The sequence below is a fragment of the Nomascus leucogenys genome, chromosome 9 (assembly GCF_006542625.1).
Source record: "Nomascus leucogenys isolate Asia chromosome 9, Asia_NLE_v1, whole genome shotgun sequence".
Classification (NCBI taxonomy): domain Eukaryota; kingdom Metazoa; phylum Chordata; class Mammalia; order Primates; family Hylobatidae; genus Nomascus; species Nomascus leucogenys.
Genome location: NC_044389.1, coordinates 104845952 through 104862991, shown reverse-complemented (window position 1 = coordinate 104862991; position 17040 = coordinate 104845952). Strand labels below are relative to the sequence as shown.

The window sequence follows — 17040 nt, the reverse complement described above, 5'->3', positions numbered from 1 at the left end:
ATGCTTTATTGGTGCTAAACTACTTTCATTTCCCTACATGGATCAAATAGTACATATTCCAGTCCTTTCTTTTTACTTGCTTTCCCTCCACTTGAAATATAATTTCCCTTCCTTTCGTTTCCACTACCCCTGCCTAAGGAACTTCAACTCAGCCCTGAGCCTAGCACAGGTGACACCCCGCTAAGGGATGCCCTGAACGCTGTATTTTCTTGCTTTGCTACCTGTTACCTTGGTCATTCTTTCTTGTTACACATAGTCTGCTGTGCTTGGATTGTGTGTCAGTCTCTTCATCTGTATATGAAATTATTCGCTAGAAGCCAGGGACCAAGTTGTCTTCTATTTATCACCAGTGCCTCGCAGTCCCTGACCTGTGGTAGGTACAAAATAAATATTTTAAGCTGAGTGGGGTCGAAGTGAATGACAATCCAGTTGCTGAGGCAGTACGTGAAATAAAAAGATTCAAATGCAAAGTGCCAAATGAGAGCTTAGTGACTCAAAAGAGAGAACAATTACTCTGGGCTAGGGAGGGTTGGATGAGGCAGAATATTCGATAGAATCAGTGTTGTGTTGCATGGGCTTTTATGTTCCTTTCAGTCTTCACAGAGCTACAGTAAGTGGAGGAAGTGGTTGATTCGAAAATTTCCAGGTGGGAACAGCAGGCCTCTCTTCTGGTGCATAATGTGTCCCTTAAAGCACGTGTAAAATCAAGCGTGGAATGGGCTTTTGTGTGAATAAACAAAATAATTAATATCCCTGGTCAGGGTATTTTTATTTAGTTTATCAATATCCAGAGTTAATATAAAGGAAGTAAGTAGGTTCTCTTTTTGCATCGCTAAACCATAAGGGTCTACCAAAATAACTTTTGCTGGGCTCCAGCGTCAGCCTGTAAGACAGGCGGCCGCTTCTATCCATAGAGCATTAAGAGACACCTTTCTGGCAGTTTTGGAAACGCACTATGTCCCTGTTCCCAGACTTCAAGGTTTAAGTAATACTGAGTCCCAATTTCAAAGCATCCTGCTAAAAAATAATTTTTTTTAATTAAAGGTACACATTTATGGTATATAACTGCTTTCAAATATTTAATCATTGGAAATAGCTAAATTGAGCCATTAACATATGCATTACCTCACATGCTTATTTTCTGTGGTGAGAATATTAAAATCTTAGTGATTTTCAAGAATATAATACATTGTTATTAACTGTAGTCACCATGTTGTGCAATAGATCTCTTAAATCTTATTTCTCCTAACTGAAATTTTATATTATTTGACCAACACCTCCCCACCTCTCCCTCCAGCCTACTGCTAGTCCCTGGTAACCATTATTCTACTCTCTGATGAGTTCAACTGTTACAGATTCTACATATAAGTGAGCTCAGGAGGCATTTGTCTTTCTGTGCTTGGTTTATTCTACTCAGCACAGTATGTCCCAGCTTCATTTATGTTGTCAAAAATGACAGAATTGACGAGGTGCCATGGCTCACATCAATAATCCCAACACTTTGGGAGGCTGAGGCAGGAGGATCACTTGAGCTCAGGAGTTCCAGACCCACCTTGGCAACATAGGGAGATCTTATTTCTGTAAAAAATAAAAAAACAAAACCATTAGCTGGGCATGGTGGTGCGTGCCTGTAGTCCCAGCTACTCAGGAGGCTGAGGCAGGAGGATCACTTGTGCCTGGGAGGTCAAGGTTGCAGTGAGCTTTGATCACACCACTGCACTCTAGTCTGGGTGACAGAGTAAGACCCTGTCTCAGAAAAAAATTCCTTCTATTTCTTTTTTTTTCTGGGGGGTGGGGACGGAGTCTTGCTCTGTCACCCAGGCTGGAGTGCAATGGCGCGATCTTGGCTCACTGAAAGCTCTGCCTCCTGGGTTCATGCCATTCTCCTGTCTCAGCCTCCTGAGTAGCTGGAACTACAGGCATCCGCCACCACGCCTGGCTAATTTTTTGTATTTTTAGTAGAGACGGGATTTCACCATGTTAGCCAGGATGGTCTCGATCTCCTGACCTCATGATTCTCCCGCCTTGGCCTCCTTTTTTTTTTTTTTTTTAAGGAAGTAGTGTAAGTAGTATACCATCGTGTGTATATAGCACACTTCCTCCATCTGTCAATGGACGCAGGTTGATTCCCTATCTTGGCTATTGTAAACAGTGCTACCATTACATGTGAGTGCAGACACTCCTTTGACATATGGATTTCGGTTCCTTTGGATAGTGGAATTGCAGATAGTTTCATTCTTAATATCTTGGGAAACCCCCATACTGTTTTCCACAATGGCTGTATTAATGGACATTTATACCAACAGCGTGGAAGAGTTCCGTTCTCTGCATTCTTGCCAACACTCAATATCTGTTGTCTTCTTGATAACAGTCTTTCTAACTGGGGTGAGGTAATATCTTATTGTGACTTTAATTTGCGTTTCCCCAATGATTAGTGGTGTTAAACATTTTCTCATATGCCTGTTGGCCATTTGTACATATTCTTTTGAGAAATGCCTATTCAGATCCTTTGCCCATTTTAACTGGGCTGTTTTCTTACTGTTGAGTTCTTTATTTTAGATGTTAACCCATTATCAAATGTATGGTTTCCAAATATTTTCTCCTATTCGGCAGATTGTCTCTTCACTCTGTTGACTGTTTCTTTTGCTGTGTAGAAACTTTTAGTTTGATGTAACCGCATTTGTCTATTTTTGCTTTTATTGCCTATGCTTTTGGGGTCACTTTTTAAAAAAATAATTGCCCAGACCAATGTCATGGAGCTTGGCCCCAGTGTTTTCTTCTAGGAGTTGCTGTACCACTTTGTGCACATTTTGATACCTATCAAACCATAATGATGATTCCTTCAGGGACTCTCTCTCTCTAAACCCAGGTAACCATTCAGCCACGTGAAAACATCATAGATGTCAGCCAGGCCAGCAGGCTGCTCCCAGTTATTTCAGGAAACTAGAGGTTCTGAACATCTTGAAGTGCTCCAATGCCCTTCCCACATCTCACAACTTCTATGCTTTACACATGTCACAGGAAGCCCACTAATTCCTGAAATAGGATGAGGAAAGACGTCTGTCATTCGCAGTCACTCCACTGTTGGCTTGAGTCATAATGCCAGATCCTGTCAATCCTTTTGAACAAACCTTGGGCTGCCTGAATGAAGTTCCCCAACAGTTTTTATGGCTCCACTGCAGATCTGTGCTTGACTTCAGCAGGGAGAGGAAGTGGGAGGATGTGAACATTTCACAAGGAGGAGAGATTGCTTCTGATCTTGAGAAAACCATAGAAACAAAGCTCACATCTGATTCAGCACACTCCAGCCCCTAATCGCTATGGGTTTAAATTAGGGGTCGTTACACATCAAGAAAGCAGAATGAAGGCTTGGTGGCCCACACACATTGTCCCCCAGCATCCCAGTTCTGGCCTTCCAAAACTGCCAGCAGCCATAACACCTACACTGGCAAAAACTGCACTGTCATCTTGATTGAATTCAGATTTTCCTTCCAGAAATCACTTCTCTCATTCAGAGCCTCATTAGAAAGTCTGAATATTCATTCCTTTCATGAACCTCATAACTACATTCCGCTTAAGAAAGGTTGCTTAGGAGCGCTGATACCTACTGTAGGAAGTCGTGAGTTGCGTAAAAGAAGTAATGGGCTCTTTGTAGACAGTTTTACTAAGGATAGCTCCTCCTGTCTGAGAAGCCTCCTTACATCATTCCTCAAAGCTGCCAGTGTCACATAGACTTGAGAAGCCCTCTTTTATGCCAGGTAACTTGGTCTCACAGTCCTCAAGTGGGGGGATGAAGGCTTGTTGACCACTGTCAGCATCTGCAGTGTCTCCACTCATAATTTTTTATCCTCTAGAAGTAGGGGCAGTGGATTTTCCTTTCTGTGAGAACGATGCAAGATGACCAATAAAGGAAATGCCTCCATCCTTTACCCAAAAATATCCTGTCTTGCTCACCAAACACAAAACATTCAATAGAAGGACACAGTTTTCTATGCAACAGTCAAGTAGCCCAGGAGTTCGAGAGTAGCCTGGGCAAGACAGCAAGTCCCCAGCTCTACAAAAAGTTAAAAAAATAAAATAGCTTGGTAGGGTAGTGCGTGACTGGAGTCCCAGTGATTTAGGAGACTAAGGCAGGAGGATCACTTGAGCCCAGGAGTTCATGATTGCAGTGAGCTAGGATTACACCACTGCACTCCAGCCTGGGCAACAGAGTGAGACCCTGTCTCAACAAATAAATTAGATATACTTGACTGTGTTTTTAAAGTATAATACAGGGTAAGAAATATATAATTTATATAATCTTAATGGGTATATAGAGAGTTATATTTCTTAGCTAACTAAACCTGTATTTAGCTTATTTATTCCCAACGTCAGAAGGGGACCATGTAGAGTTAGGCATTCTGTGAAAGGTGTTCCCGTTCTAGATCCAAAGAAGAGTGTTTATAAATGTTCCCCCTCTCCCCGAAGACTGCCTCCCTCTGCCCCCAGGCCTGTGGTTCAGAATTCAGGACTCACCTTTTGCTTTCCATATCCAGCTCAGGCTCCACTGCAGCAAGTCCTCTACTGGTTAAGTCCTTAGCTGAGCTGAGTCGTCGGTGCATCTCGGCAAGGCCAGCGATGCTTTTCCCCAGATAGCACAGCCTGGTCTCACTTGGGGAAAGACTATCACTCTTGTTAGGATGATTCCAGCTTCTGGAAAACAAAAACCACAACAGTATTGTTTTAAGGAATATTGATTCTTTTCTGGGCCCGTCTTACCTTGAAAGAACCACTACATAACTATCCATGTCTTCTTCCTCATCCTTCAATGAGGATTGCAAGCATGAGCTCGGATGAGGTTATTTTTATGCCACATATGGCTTACCTCCTGTATCAGTCCATTCTCATATTGCTGTAAAGAAATACTGGAGAATGGGTAATTTATTATATTTTTAAAAAAAGGCTTAATTGGCTCACCATTCTGTAGGCTGTAAAGAAAGCATAGTGGTATCTGCTGGGGAGGCCTTGGGGAGCTTCCACTAATGGCAGAAGGCAAAGGGGAGTGAGCTTCTTACATGGCAGGAATAGGAGCAAGAGAGCAAGACAGGAGGTGCTACATGTTTTTTTTTTTTTGAAATGGATTCTCACTTTGTCGCCCAGGCTGGAGTGCAGTGGTACAATCCCAGCTCACTGCAACCTCCACCTCCCGGGCTCAATTCTCCTGCTGCAGCCTCCTGAGTAGCTGGGACTACAGGTACACACCACCATGCCCAGCTCATTTTTGTATTTTTAGTAGATATGGGGTTTCACCATGTTGGCCAGGCTGGTCTCGAACTCCTGACCTTGGGCGATCTGCCCACCTTGGCCTGCCAGCTACAGTGCCCAGCCGGTACTACACATTTTTTAAACAACCACATCTTGTGAGAACTCGCTATCATGAAAAACAGCACCAAGGGGATGGTGCTAAACCATTCATGAAAGACCACTAGCATGAACTCATCACCTCTACCAGGCCCCACCTCCAACACTGGGGATTATGATTTAACAGGTTTGGGTGGGGAACACAGATCCAAAGCATATCACTTCCATTCCCGCCCCATTCCCAATTAAAGAGGAAAAAAAAAGTTTAGGTTATTCTACCATGTTAATTTAGTACAAAATAAATTTTTCAGAAATTTCTAATAGATGTGTCTAATCTATTGGAGGAGTGAATAGATCTGAGATCACTGCATAAACCATGGAACAAGTGCAATTTTCTGCTAAAAGCCATGTAGGATTGGGGATTTTGGCTAAGATTCCTCCTTAGTAGGGGAGATTCGATGTATATAGTCACAGACATTAACAAGCTAATATAGAAGAGCTCAGGATAGAGTCTCTGTAAGCTGGGATGTATCCAATTGCCCAGGAAAACATTGATCTCAAGACTGGCAGGAAATCAAAGTAATTATTGTCATTTAATTTAAAAACGTAAATCATTGACTAGTGGGGATAAGAGTGTAATGTAATATTAGGGAATGGGTTGCCGCTATTTTCCTTGGAAGAAATGCATAGCAAAGGAAAGGGTTAAAAACTAACTTTACATTTACTTATGTATTTAAATTTAATTATATATTCATTTGTATTTAGAAAAATGACACAATGCCACTATTATTACCTCCAACTTGTTAAAATATCCTAATAATAAAGAACTGGAAATAAAAAGTGAAGATGGGCTGTCTGGAAGTGGATCAGCTATAGAATTTCATGGAACATTTCTGAGAAAGGCTAGATTTTTGTGCAGATTCTGTGGCAAAAAGGGTTATTTACTTAGTCCCCAATACAAACCAAGAACACCACTTTGGAAAGCAAAGCATGTTTTTGCAAAATACTCTATGAACTCTTTCCGATCTTTAAGGTACCACTTTGAAGAACAAAGGACACAAGGATACAAGTTTTGTTTTCCCCAAGGTTACAAAAAAGTTTTCCAAAGTTAAACATTTTGAATTGTGACTGTAATGTACAACATGTAACACACAGTATGGTTGTGAAAGTTGACCTTATTATCATAGGCAGTAACACTATTTTGCCATAGAATCTGGACAAAACTCTAGCCTTTCTCAGAAATGTTCCATGAAATTCTATAGCTGAACCACTTCCAGATAGCCCATCTTCACTTTTTATTTCCAGTTCTTTGTTATTAGGATATTTTAACAAGTTGGAGGTAATAATAGTGGCATTGTGTCATTTTTCTAAATACAAATGAATATGTAATTAAATTTAAATACACGAGTAAATGTAAAGTTAGTTTTTAAAAGTGTTCCTCTGGCCCTTCATTTATTGATTTAATAGATGCTCATGGAATTTCTTTAATGTTCAAGGGCGACATCAGGGTGATGGGGTGGTGTAAAGAGTATAGGGTAAGCAAAGAGGAGAAACACTGGCCCTGCTTGCAAGCCTTTTGCAACACAGATGGAGTTAGAGGGAAACACACGAAGAATGACATATGAGTCAGAATGCCATAGGTATTGAGAAAGGTACACAAAATAATGCTATAGGGTTTAGAGGATAAGTCATTCATATTTAATAAGTGAAACTAAATAGGACTCAGGATATTGCATTTGAATTAGCTTTCAACAGTTACCTGGGGTATATTGGGAAAATGTAGATACATAGAATGGGGTGAAAAGAGGCTAATTCAGGAAAGTGTTGAGTAATTCCACAGGTCCTCACAGTCCACACAACTACCCCCATGAAATTCTGTATGGAATTTTTCTGTGGGGAAAGTCCCCAGCTTTCACCAAACATTCAAAAAGACTCTAAATCCCCAAAATGTTGAGAAACCCTCTGCTGTAGATCATATTCTGGGAGTAACAAGAAATGCAAGTTGTTTAATATGTAATACACATTTTACTCTAAAAACAATTAAAGTATAAAATCATCAAATAGTAAACAAAAAAAGGAAATAATTTTAACCTCTGCATTTTGAAAGTGAGAAAAAGGGACTCTGGGAAGTGAGGGGTCTTGATTATAACCACTGAGCTCATTGCTAGATAAAGCTAAGGCTACGTTTTAGAGAGCCTTTCTTTAAAATATGTGAAGAATGGAGTTTATTTACTAGGCAGTAGGGAGTCATTAAATCATTTTGTACAAGGAGCATATATAAAAGATCTGCCTGGAAGAACTAACTGTTCATTAGATTGGAGAGGGAAGAGTCTAGACTAAAAGCCAATTGGAATTCATTACAATGACTCAAAGCAGAATTAATGATGGTCTAAATCAGAAACGGTGGTAGAGGAAATGAAATTGAGGTATAGGTTGAGAATTTCTTATCCAAAATGCTTAAGACCAGAAGTTTTAGGATTCTTGGAATATTTGCATTATACTTTCTCACCCATTGAACATGCCCCACAATCTGATATCCAAAATACAAAATGTTCCAATGAACATTTTGAGTGTCATGTCAGCACTCAGAAAGAGTTCAGATTTCAGAGAATTTCACATGACAGTTTTGAACTGGGAATAATCAACCTGTAATTTATTCAAAACCTTAATAAAGGTGAAAGTCACAGGATTCAGAATGGAATAGGTAGGAACACTAAAGAGAGGCAGGTGTCAAAGACAACTCACAGATTTAGTCTTGGAAACTGGAAGGATGTTGCTGAAATAGGTACCAGTTTCAGGAGGAAGGTAATATTTTAGTTTGGGATATGGATAGTTTGACTAACAAAGAAAATTGCCAACTTCCTTACAAAATTCGTGGCTCTACAGTTTTCAAACAGAACCGAACATCAGCCCAGTGACAATTATACAGTCTGAGCTGATATCCACTTACTGGCCTGGTACTGATGTCATACTGGTTCACGCACACTACATGCAAGAAAAAAAAAAAAAAACCACAATTGAGTCTGTCTTTATATACAAAAGTAGATAGAACAAATTAGAATAACTTTTATCTTGCCCATAGGTTTATGAATATTTATTACTATAGCCATATCAATCAATGCTACTGATTCAATACATGTGCATTTCATCAGCTCCTGTGATATATTAGTAATGGTTACAGGTAAATTTGCGGGGGGATGTGTGCAAAAGTCAATAGTTTTGAACCTGAAGTAACTGACAGGTTAGTAGAGTTGTCAAACATAAATACGATCACATCTTTCTCAACACCACATTGCTTAATCCTAACATACTAGAAGCCTAGTAAAATATGCACATCCTGTTTGCTCTTCCCTTAAAAATAGTTTTTCTCTGTTAGAATTTGGAGGCTGGTAAGAATTAACCAAAAACTCAAAAACAAACCTTGTCTCTATAGGATATGAAAACCGCACCTGAAAATGTGTTCCTTCTACTTTTGTAGTTATTTGCCATGAAGGTGATACTAGCCTTTGACTGCCAGAGTGGTAAGCCAAGTTTTGGCCTTAGGATATCAATAGTAATTCAGTATTATCTCTTCTAGCATCCGATTGTTCTTAGCTCTGTGTTTGTACAAACACATCAGACCTGACAAGTTCACTTGTCCTTAAACTCTCTAATTTCTGTCCCATATGAGAGGCTGACATCTAATATTCTTGAATTTCTACCTTACTTTGTATCATTCTTTGTTCATGGAAACTTTTGCATCTTTCTATCCTGTTGGCTGTGAAAGTTTAACTTTTGTTAGTTTTAAGGACAGAGTGAAATTAAATGATGTAAAATTAAAAGATAAAACCAGAGTGGGCCGAGCGTGATGGCTCACGCCTGTAACCCCAGCACTTTGGGAGGCTGAGGTGGGCAGATCACGAGGTCAGGAGATCGAGACCATCCTGGCTAACACAGTGAAACCCCGTCTCTACTAAAAATACAAAAAATTAGCCGGGCGTGGTGGTGGGCGCCTGTAGTCCCAGCTACTTGGGAGGCTGAGGCAGGAGAATGGCGTGAACCCGGGAGGCAGAGCTTGCGGTGAGCCGAGATTGCGCCACTGCACTCCAGCCTGGGCGACAGAGCGAGACTCCGTCTCAAAAAAAAAAAAAAAAAAAAAAAACAAACCAGAGTGTATGTCAGTTACTGAGAACTCTCCTCCCACCAGACGTTTTATCCTCCTCCAAGCTGCTGGCCTCTGTGAAGAGGTTCCAGCCTTTATTTGAAGCCCCAGAGCTCTGGACCAGCAGCTGGGATATGTCATGGTTACTTTAGAGTGAGATTAATTTGAGGGCATCATGCAATAATGAGGTTTGCCTGAAAAATTATTAACGCATCTTAAAGATTGAGAGCAAGTTTGCCTCTCCTTATTCTTTTTTTTTTTTATGAGATGGGAGTCTCACTCTGTTGCCAGGCTGGTGTACAGTGGCACAATCTCGGCTCACTGCAACCTCTGCCACCCGAGTTCAAGTGATTCTCCTGTCTCAGCCTGCTGAGTAGCTGGGATTTCAGCACATGCCACCACGCCCAGCTAATTTTTGTATTTTTAGTAGAGATGCGGTTTCATCATGTTGGGCAGGATGGTGTCAATCTCCTGACTTTGTGATCCACCTGCCTTGACCTCCCAAAATGCTGGGATTACAGGTATGAGCCACTGTGCCCAGCCCAAGAGTTAGTGATATCTTTTTTTGTATCTTCTCCATCAGCATCTTCTCAAGAAGAATCGATTTGTATATATCTTTTCCCTTGCCAATAGGTATAATTCCATTCTGTTACATTCCTCCTTTATTAAATTGAAATCAGCTAAGGAAATGCAATTAGACTTTAAGAAATATAATTAGAAAGAGAAATATTCTACAAAGACAATGTATTAGAGCACATTTAATGTTTTAATGTAAGGGCATAATTTGCTATTTTAATCTTATAGTATAAAAATCCAGTTTTAATGATTCCTACTGTTAAAAAAAGTGGCTCAAATTAATTTTTCAATTTTCTAAAAGTTGATCATTATCCTGAAAGTTGGATCATGGAAATAAGTTTGTGAATCCATTTACAGTTATAAATTTTACCTTAAGTCTAGCAGGAGAAATCAGTGTATATAAACACTGTAATGTAAAGTAGAAAATTGGTTACAAAAGATGTTCAGATAAGGTGCTATGGAAGCTCTGAGGAGAAAAAATAAATTACCTAATACAGAATTAGAGTCAGCTTCTTTGAGAGAGATGAGCTGAGTCTTGCAAGATCTGAATATGCAACTATAGTTCAACAAATATTTGTTGAATACACTGTAGAAATGTCGTATATACAGTCAATATGTTTACCTGTACTTTGCTGTTAAACTCCTACCCATTTTTTAAAAATTTTTTATTACCTTAGGTTATTGGGAAACAGGTGGTGTTTGGTTACCTGAGTAAGTTCTTTAGTGGTTATTTGTGAGGTTTTGGTGCACCCATGACCCGAGCAGTGTACACTGCACCCATTTTGTATTCTTTTATCTCTCACCCCCCTTCCCACTCTTCCTTGAGTCCCCAAAGTCTATTGTGTCATTCTTATGCTTTTGCATCCTCATAGCTTAGCTCCTATTTATGAGTGAGAGCATGTGATATTTGGTTTTCCATTACTGAGTTACTTTACTTAGAATAATAGTCTCCAATCTCATCCAGGTTGCTGTGAATACCATTAATTCATTCCTTTTTATGGCTGAGTAGTATTCTATCATATTCCCAACAGCAGTATAGAAGTGTTTCCTGTTCATTGTATCTATGCCAACTTCTATTATTTATTTTTGATTTTTTGATTATGGCTATTCTTTTTTTTTTTTTTTTTTTTTTTTTTTTTTTTTTTTTGAGATGGAGCCTCGCTCAGTCACCCAGGCTGGAGTGTAGTGGCACCATCTTGGCTCACTGCAAGCTCCGCCTCCCGGGTTCACGCCATTCTGCCTCGGCCTTCCGAGTAGCTGGGACTACAGGTGCCCGCCACCGCGCCCGGCTAATTTTTTGTATTTTTAGTAGAGACGGGGTTTCACCGTGTTAGCCAGGATGGTCTCGATCTCCTGAACTCGTGATCCACCTGCCTCGGCCTCCCAAAGTGGATTATGGCTATTCTTGGCAGAAGTAAGGTGGTATTACATTGTGGTTTTAATTTGTGTTTCCCTGATCATTAGTGATGTTGGGAATTTTTTTTTTGTATGTTTCTTGGCCATTTGTATATCTTCTTTTGAGAATTGTTTATGTCCTTAGCCCACTTTTCGATGAGATTGTTTTTTTCTTGCTAATTTTGTTAAACTGTTATCCTGTCATGCAATTGTTATTTTACTTTCATTTCTATCTCATATATTCCTAGAGCAGCTCGTGATGCCTTGAATTTTTGATTGCTGCCTCTGATCTCTAATAAATGTTGGCAAGCATTCTCTCTAAAGAGCCAGGTGGTAAATATTTCTGGCTGTGAGGGCCACAGGATTTCTGTGGCACCTACTCCACTCTGCTGTGATAACATGAAAGTAGCCATAGCTAGCATATCAATGATATGCGTGGCTCTGTTCAAATAAAACTTTGTTTACAAAAACAGAGTTTTTGTAGGGAGCAGGCCAGATTCAGCTTACAGATGGCAATTTCCTAATCTCTGGTCCATACCATAGGCTTACTGTATCAACCCAAAGAAAATATTTCTGATCTGTAATGTCCATAAAAAATGGTACTGTAACAAGTAGGAAAGCGTCATTCCTACTGGGCCACACACTTATCTGTCAAGAACAGTCAAGAATAAGAGATTTTAGCCTACTTGAAAGTGCATAAGTTAGCCTGACAGTTTCATCGATGCTCTAGCTAATGACACAGACTCCTGGGTCAGAGAAAAAGGATAGCTTACTACTCACGGTAAGAGCAGAGTCAGAGCATCAGCATTTCTTGTGCCAGGTTCTCAAGCCCTGGTTCCCACCGGGCAACAGAGAGCCAAGGAATAACCACATACAGTTCATTGCATTTTAGGAAAAGAACCCTGAGTTTAGAAAACAGGAATCTTCTGTAATTGGCAATAAATATGCATGACCTTAGCCCCAGAGAGAGATGCTAACTTCATTACACTGGACAGCAAGCATGTCTGCCCTTTGCTCTAGAGGTAGACAGCAACCATCTCTATTTGCCAAGACTGTTTGCCAAACACACATCCTTGACTAGAGAATCTAGACTAAAGGCTGATAGCGCCTCTACCTGCAAGATGTACAGAAATACCAGAAACTCACAGCGAGTTGTTTACCGACTCCAGTCTCTCAAACTATAGTCATATCCCTGTAGGTTTTGAAAGCCTTGATAGAAATACAGGGTTAGGACAATCATACTTAAATGCCCACTGAATTTACCAAAACATTAACAAAAATAATCAGGAAATGGCAGAGGCACTCTATACATATTTAATTTGAGACCCTAACTACTCAACAACTAAGATGAACATTGACTCAGCTCCAACCTGTGGTTCTTACCTTCGGATACATATTCCTTGAAACACAATCACATTAAAATAAAACTATCTCAATGCTGCTTATTTATACTACAATTTTCAAAAGTCTCTGATATCTGTGTGTACCTGTTTGTACATGTATGGAAAAGAGTAGTTTGTATATTTATCAGAGGTTACAGGGTTAAAAAAAAATAAGAGGAAAACATTGGTACAGAACTGAAAAGAAGTTGAGATTCTTCACGTTTTAAATACGCTTGCCAGAATCTCAGAATCATTTAATGAGATTAACCCTTTCAGAATTTAATTTAAATGAGTTTCAAAAAATTCACATTAGCTTTACTCACATGTATATGGTAAGAGATGACCCATGTTCTCCCCGTATGTAACAGTGGGAAGTGGTGCTAAATGAACATAGAGTAATTTGATCAAGGCCAATAGGCAGAGTTAGAACAAAGTCCTAATTAAGTTTTTTTTTCCCAAGCCACAGAGCTCACATATTTATTACTGAACAAACCTACTAGATAAGTATAAATACAAATAAAAATGTCATTATTTTATCAATAAAACCTGTCCAACTATCCAGATCATGCTGATTTTTTCAGTTTGATATGGTAAGATGCTAAGGACCCTGTGGATGGCTGCTGTGAATATGTGAGCCATTTCACATGCAAGACCTCACAGGCCCAACTTGGCTCTTCTCCCACATCTGCTTGTGGAACTGTACCCGACTTTATGACCAGTTCTCATCCTAATCTCCCAGAGAATGGGTTCTGCTTGATTCTTGGCCAGGAATTACTGGATCCTGAAAGTCTTCTGAGAAGACACGTTGAGGAGGAAAGCCAACCACATACACCATATCATGGTGGAGAAGGATTTTTTTTTAACCAACAACTGTAAAGTTTTATCAGGGACCTAACACCGTGACTCACACCTGGAATCCCAGTGCTTTGGGAGGCTTAGGTGGGAGGATCATTTGTGCCCAGGAGTTCAAGACCAGCAAGGGCAACAAAGTGAGACTTTGGTTGTATTTAAAAAAAAAAAAAAAAAAGCCAGGCGTGGTGGCCCACACCTTTAGCCCAAGCTACTCAAGAGGATTACTTGAGCCCAGGAGTTTGAGGCTGCAGTGAGCTGTGGTTGAACACAGTGCTCCAGCCTTGGTGACAGAGCAAGACTCTATCTCAGAAAAAGATAAAGCTCAATGATTGATATATTTTATTGCAGTGAGAAATGCATTATTTATATTGATACATAACACTTGCACATATTTACAGAGAACACATTGTCTTGCATAGAACAGGTATTGATAAAGTCAGCGTATTTAGGATATTTATCAACTCCGGCTACAGTTAACAATGTATTGTATGTTTCACAAATGCGTTGATTGTGCTCTTGTAGTCCCTTCTTAGGATTTCACGTGTTGCTATGATAGTAGACTAGGTTCTATGTAAAGACAGAATGACAGTCCTTGTAACAAAGCTGTCTCAACATCAGGACACACATCCTCTACTACACCCATGGATAAGTAGAATCCATAAACATGAGAGCAGCCTGATCTGTAGCAAGCAGAACCCTAACGCCTTCCAGGAGCACATTTGTGCCCGTTTTGAACAATCCACTGAATGCAAGGAGATGGTGCATGTGTACGAATGGCAGATGAGTGTGTGTTTTAATTTGAAAAGAATTCTTCCTCCTTGCTACCACGTTAACCCTTTTGGAATTCTATACCTTTAACTGTATCACTCCAGTCATTTTTAACTGGAACGTTTAGAGCTAAAGATTGCTGATTGATGTGACAGAGCAAATTGTGTTCCTGCCTGTGTACAGACACGTTTCAAGCATGTCCCTGTTCGTACATATGGACATGAAGACTCCTAGAAAATGCTGTGGGTATATTTCTCTCCTGCCTCATGAAAGTGCTAGAGATGATTTGCGGTGAAAAAATAGGCACCAAGTTTTAAGTTTTATTTTCACCATGCTTGTACTTTGTTCCACTTTTAGCAGCAGCGTGATGTCAGTCACATTTAAATCGGATGAAAACCTGAATTTTTCATATTAATTAAAGTTCAATGGATTCCTTATAAAGAATACATGAAAAGATCAGCACTGATGGGGGGGTTTGGGGTGAGTCACGTGGGATGGATTTTCAGAAGATTAACTGTGGCTGAGTTGAGCTTCCTCCTGGGTTTTCTGGACTGATTCCAAATTTAGAAAGAGATTGACAAGCAATGGTACCTTATCCTGCATGCATTTTTTTTCCTCTAAAGAGGAGCAGAAATGAAGAGAAAATAAATGTTTCCAATGAGTAGGGATGTAGACAGGTTCATGTGTGCACACTCACATGTGTGTGTTTACTGGGAACTTCCACAAAATAACAAATTTGTGCAAAAAAAATTGGACTAACAAAGGTTCCGTGTCCAGGTGTCTCTGCCAGCATAAGACAGGAAACATTAAAGGCTGTGACTGAAAAGTCCTTTTTCCAGTGATAACAGGTGTCTATGACTAGCAGCCTGAAGATGCGATCACAGCAATTCCTGCCAAGTTCTTAGATCATCACCATGTGACCAGCAGAATTCATCTGAATTCAGTTATTTATGTTTAAACTCATAAACGGAGATCTTTATGGCGTTACTTGGCAAACATAGACATAGACAAGAAAAAAATAATACAATTGAGGCATGTATTGTCTTACTAAACAGTGAATTTGGACTCAAAGGAAATTCATGGAAATGAATCTCTTTGAACTACCTGTTATGCATTCTGACGGTTGATAGAATCTGTCACTCTGAGTGAAGGGGATGGTTTTTGTCCTTGATCTAGTCTGATAGGGTCCTATCTTCCCTGATCCCATCAGCTGTTTTCTTCCCAGAAGGTTTCCAGAAAGGTACTGACTGTAGGACATAGCCAGAACCTCTGTGCCAGCTTCCCAATGCCTAGAGCTTCCTGCTGTAATAGTTGATGTTAGTCACTGCTATTTTATTGCTACCAATGTGCCTACTTTATCTATCTCTGTCTTTTTATACTTGAACTGCTGATGAGAAGACAATGATATCTAGTTAGGAAATCCTAAATTATTCTTTTAATCTTTCACACTATGCTTTTAGTGCAGTGCATCGGATTGTAATGAATCCCACTTCCGCACGTAGAACGCACATTTCTTGTGATTCAGTTTCAATCTCCTTTCTCGTATTTGCTTGCTGTTTGATCAGTTGGCCTTAGCAAAGTGGAATTTAGGGCATAGTACTTATGACCCAATATGCCCCTTGACAGTGATGCTCTAATTGTGGAGCATGACCTGGTAATAGTACACTTAGGTCAACTAGATATGACAGAGTTTACATTGCCATTAGTAAGCATTGACAAAAAAACACATAAATATGATTGTGGCTAATCGTAAAGACAAAAAGTAAAAATTTGGCTTCTACCATGGTGGTATCAGGATTCTTTGATATGGTGATGGCCTGATATCAGACCTGAAAAAGTCAAGAACCAAGGCTCCGGTCAAGAGCAATGTGCTTTTCCTAGAACTCATCAGCCTTCCTTGCCATGACCATGATTATATTCTCACAGTTCAGCTATATCTCTACTGTCATTTACTAGAAAGAATCACTTACCCTGTCCTTGTGCTTTTGATAGGAATCAATCACTTTCAGTGCCTCTCCCCTGGAAACCACCTGAACTTGTCTCTGCTGCTTTTTGATAATTTTCAAATGTTCCAACCACTATGCAATGGGGCAAAGGATAAAATGGCCATGAGAATATGCATTTGCAAAGCTTTCATAACAAAAATTGTCTGTGATGCTGAATATTACTAATCATTAGGGAAAGGCAAATCAAAACCACAATGAGATAGCATCTTGCACCAGTCAGAATGGCTGTTGTTAAAAAGTCAAAAAATGAAAGATGCTGGACAAATTGCAGAGAAAAGAGAACACTTACGCATTGCTGGTGGGAAGGTAAGTTAATTCAGCCAGTGTGGAAAGCAGTCTGGATATTTCTCAAAGAACTTAAGGTAGAAGTACCACTTGACTCAGCAATCCCATTACTGGGTATATACCCAAAAGACTGTAAGTCGTTCTACCATAAAGACACATGCCATGTGTACGTTCTTTGCAGTGCTATTCACAATTGCAAAGACATGGAATCAATCTACACACACATCAGTGGACTGGATAAAGAAAATGTGGTACATATACACCATGGAATACTACATAGCAATGAAAAAGTATA

At 39.8% G+C, this 17040-nt stretch overlaps 1 long non-coding RNA gene across 1 annotated transcript in view; it reads right to left on the bottom strand.

Moving 5' to 3' along the window:
- LOC115836735 overlaps positions 1 to 17040 on the bottom strand; it is a 73773-nt gene that overhangs the window by 29294 nt on the left and 27439 nt on the right. The window contains exon 2 of the long non-coding RNA XR_004031769.1: positions 4516 to 4692. This is a non-coding gene — a long non-coding RNA (uncharacterized LOC115836735). The remainder of the gene's footprint in view (positions 1 to 4515; positions 4693 to 17040) is intronic.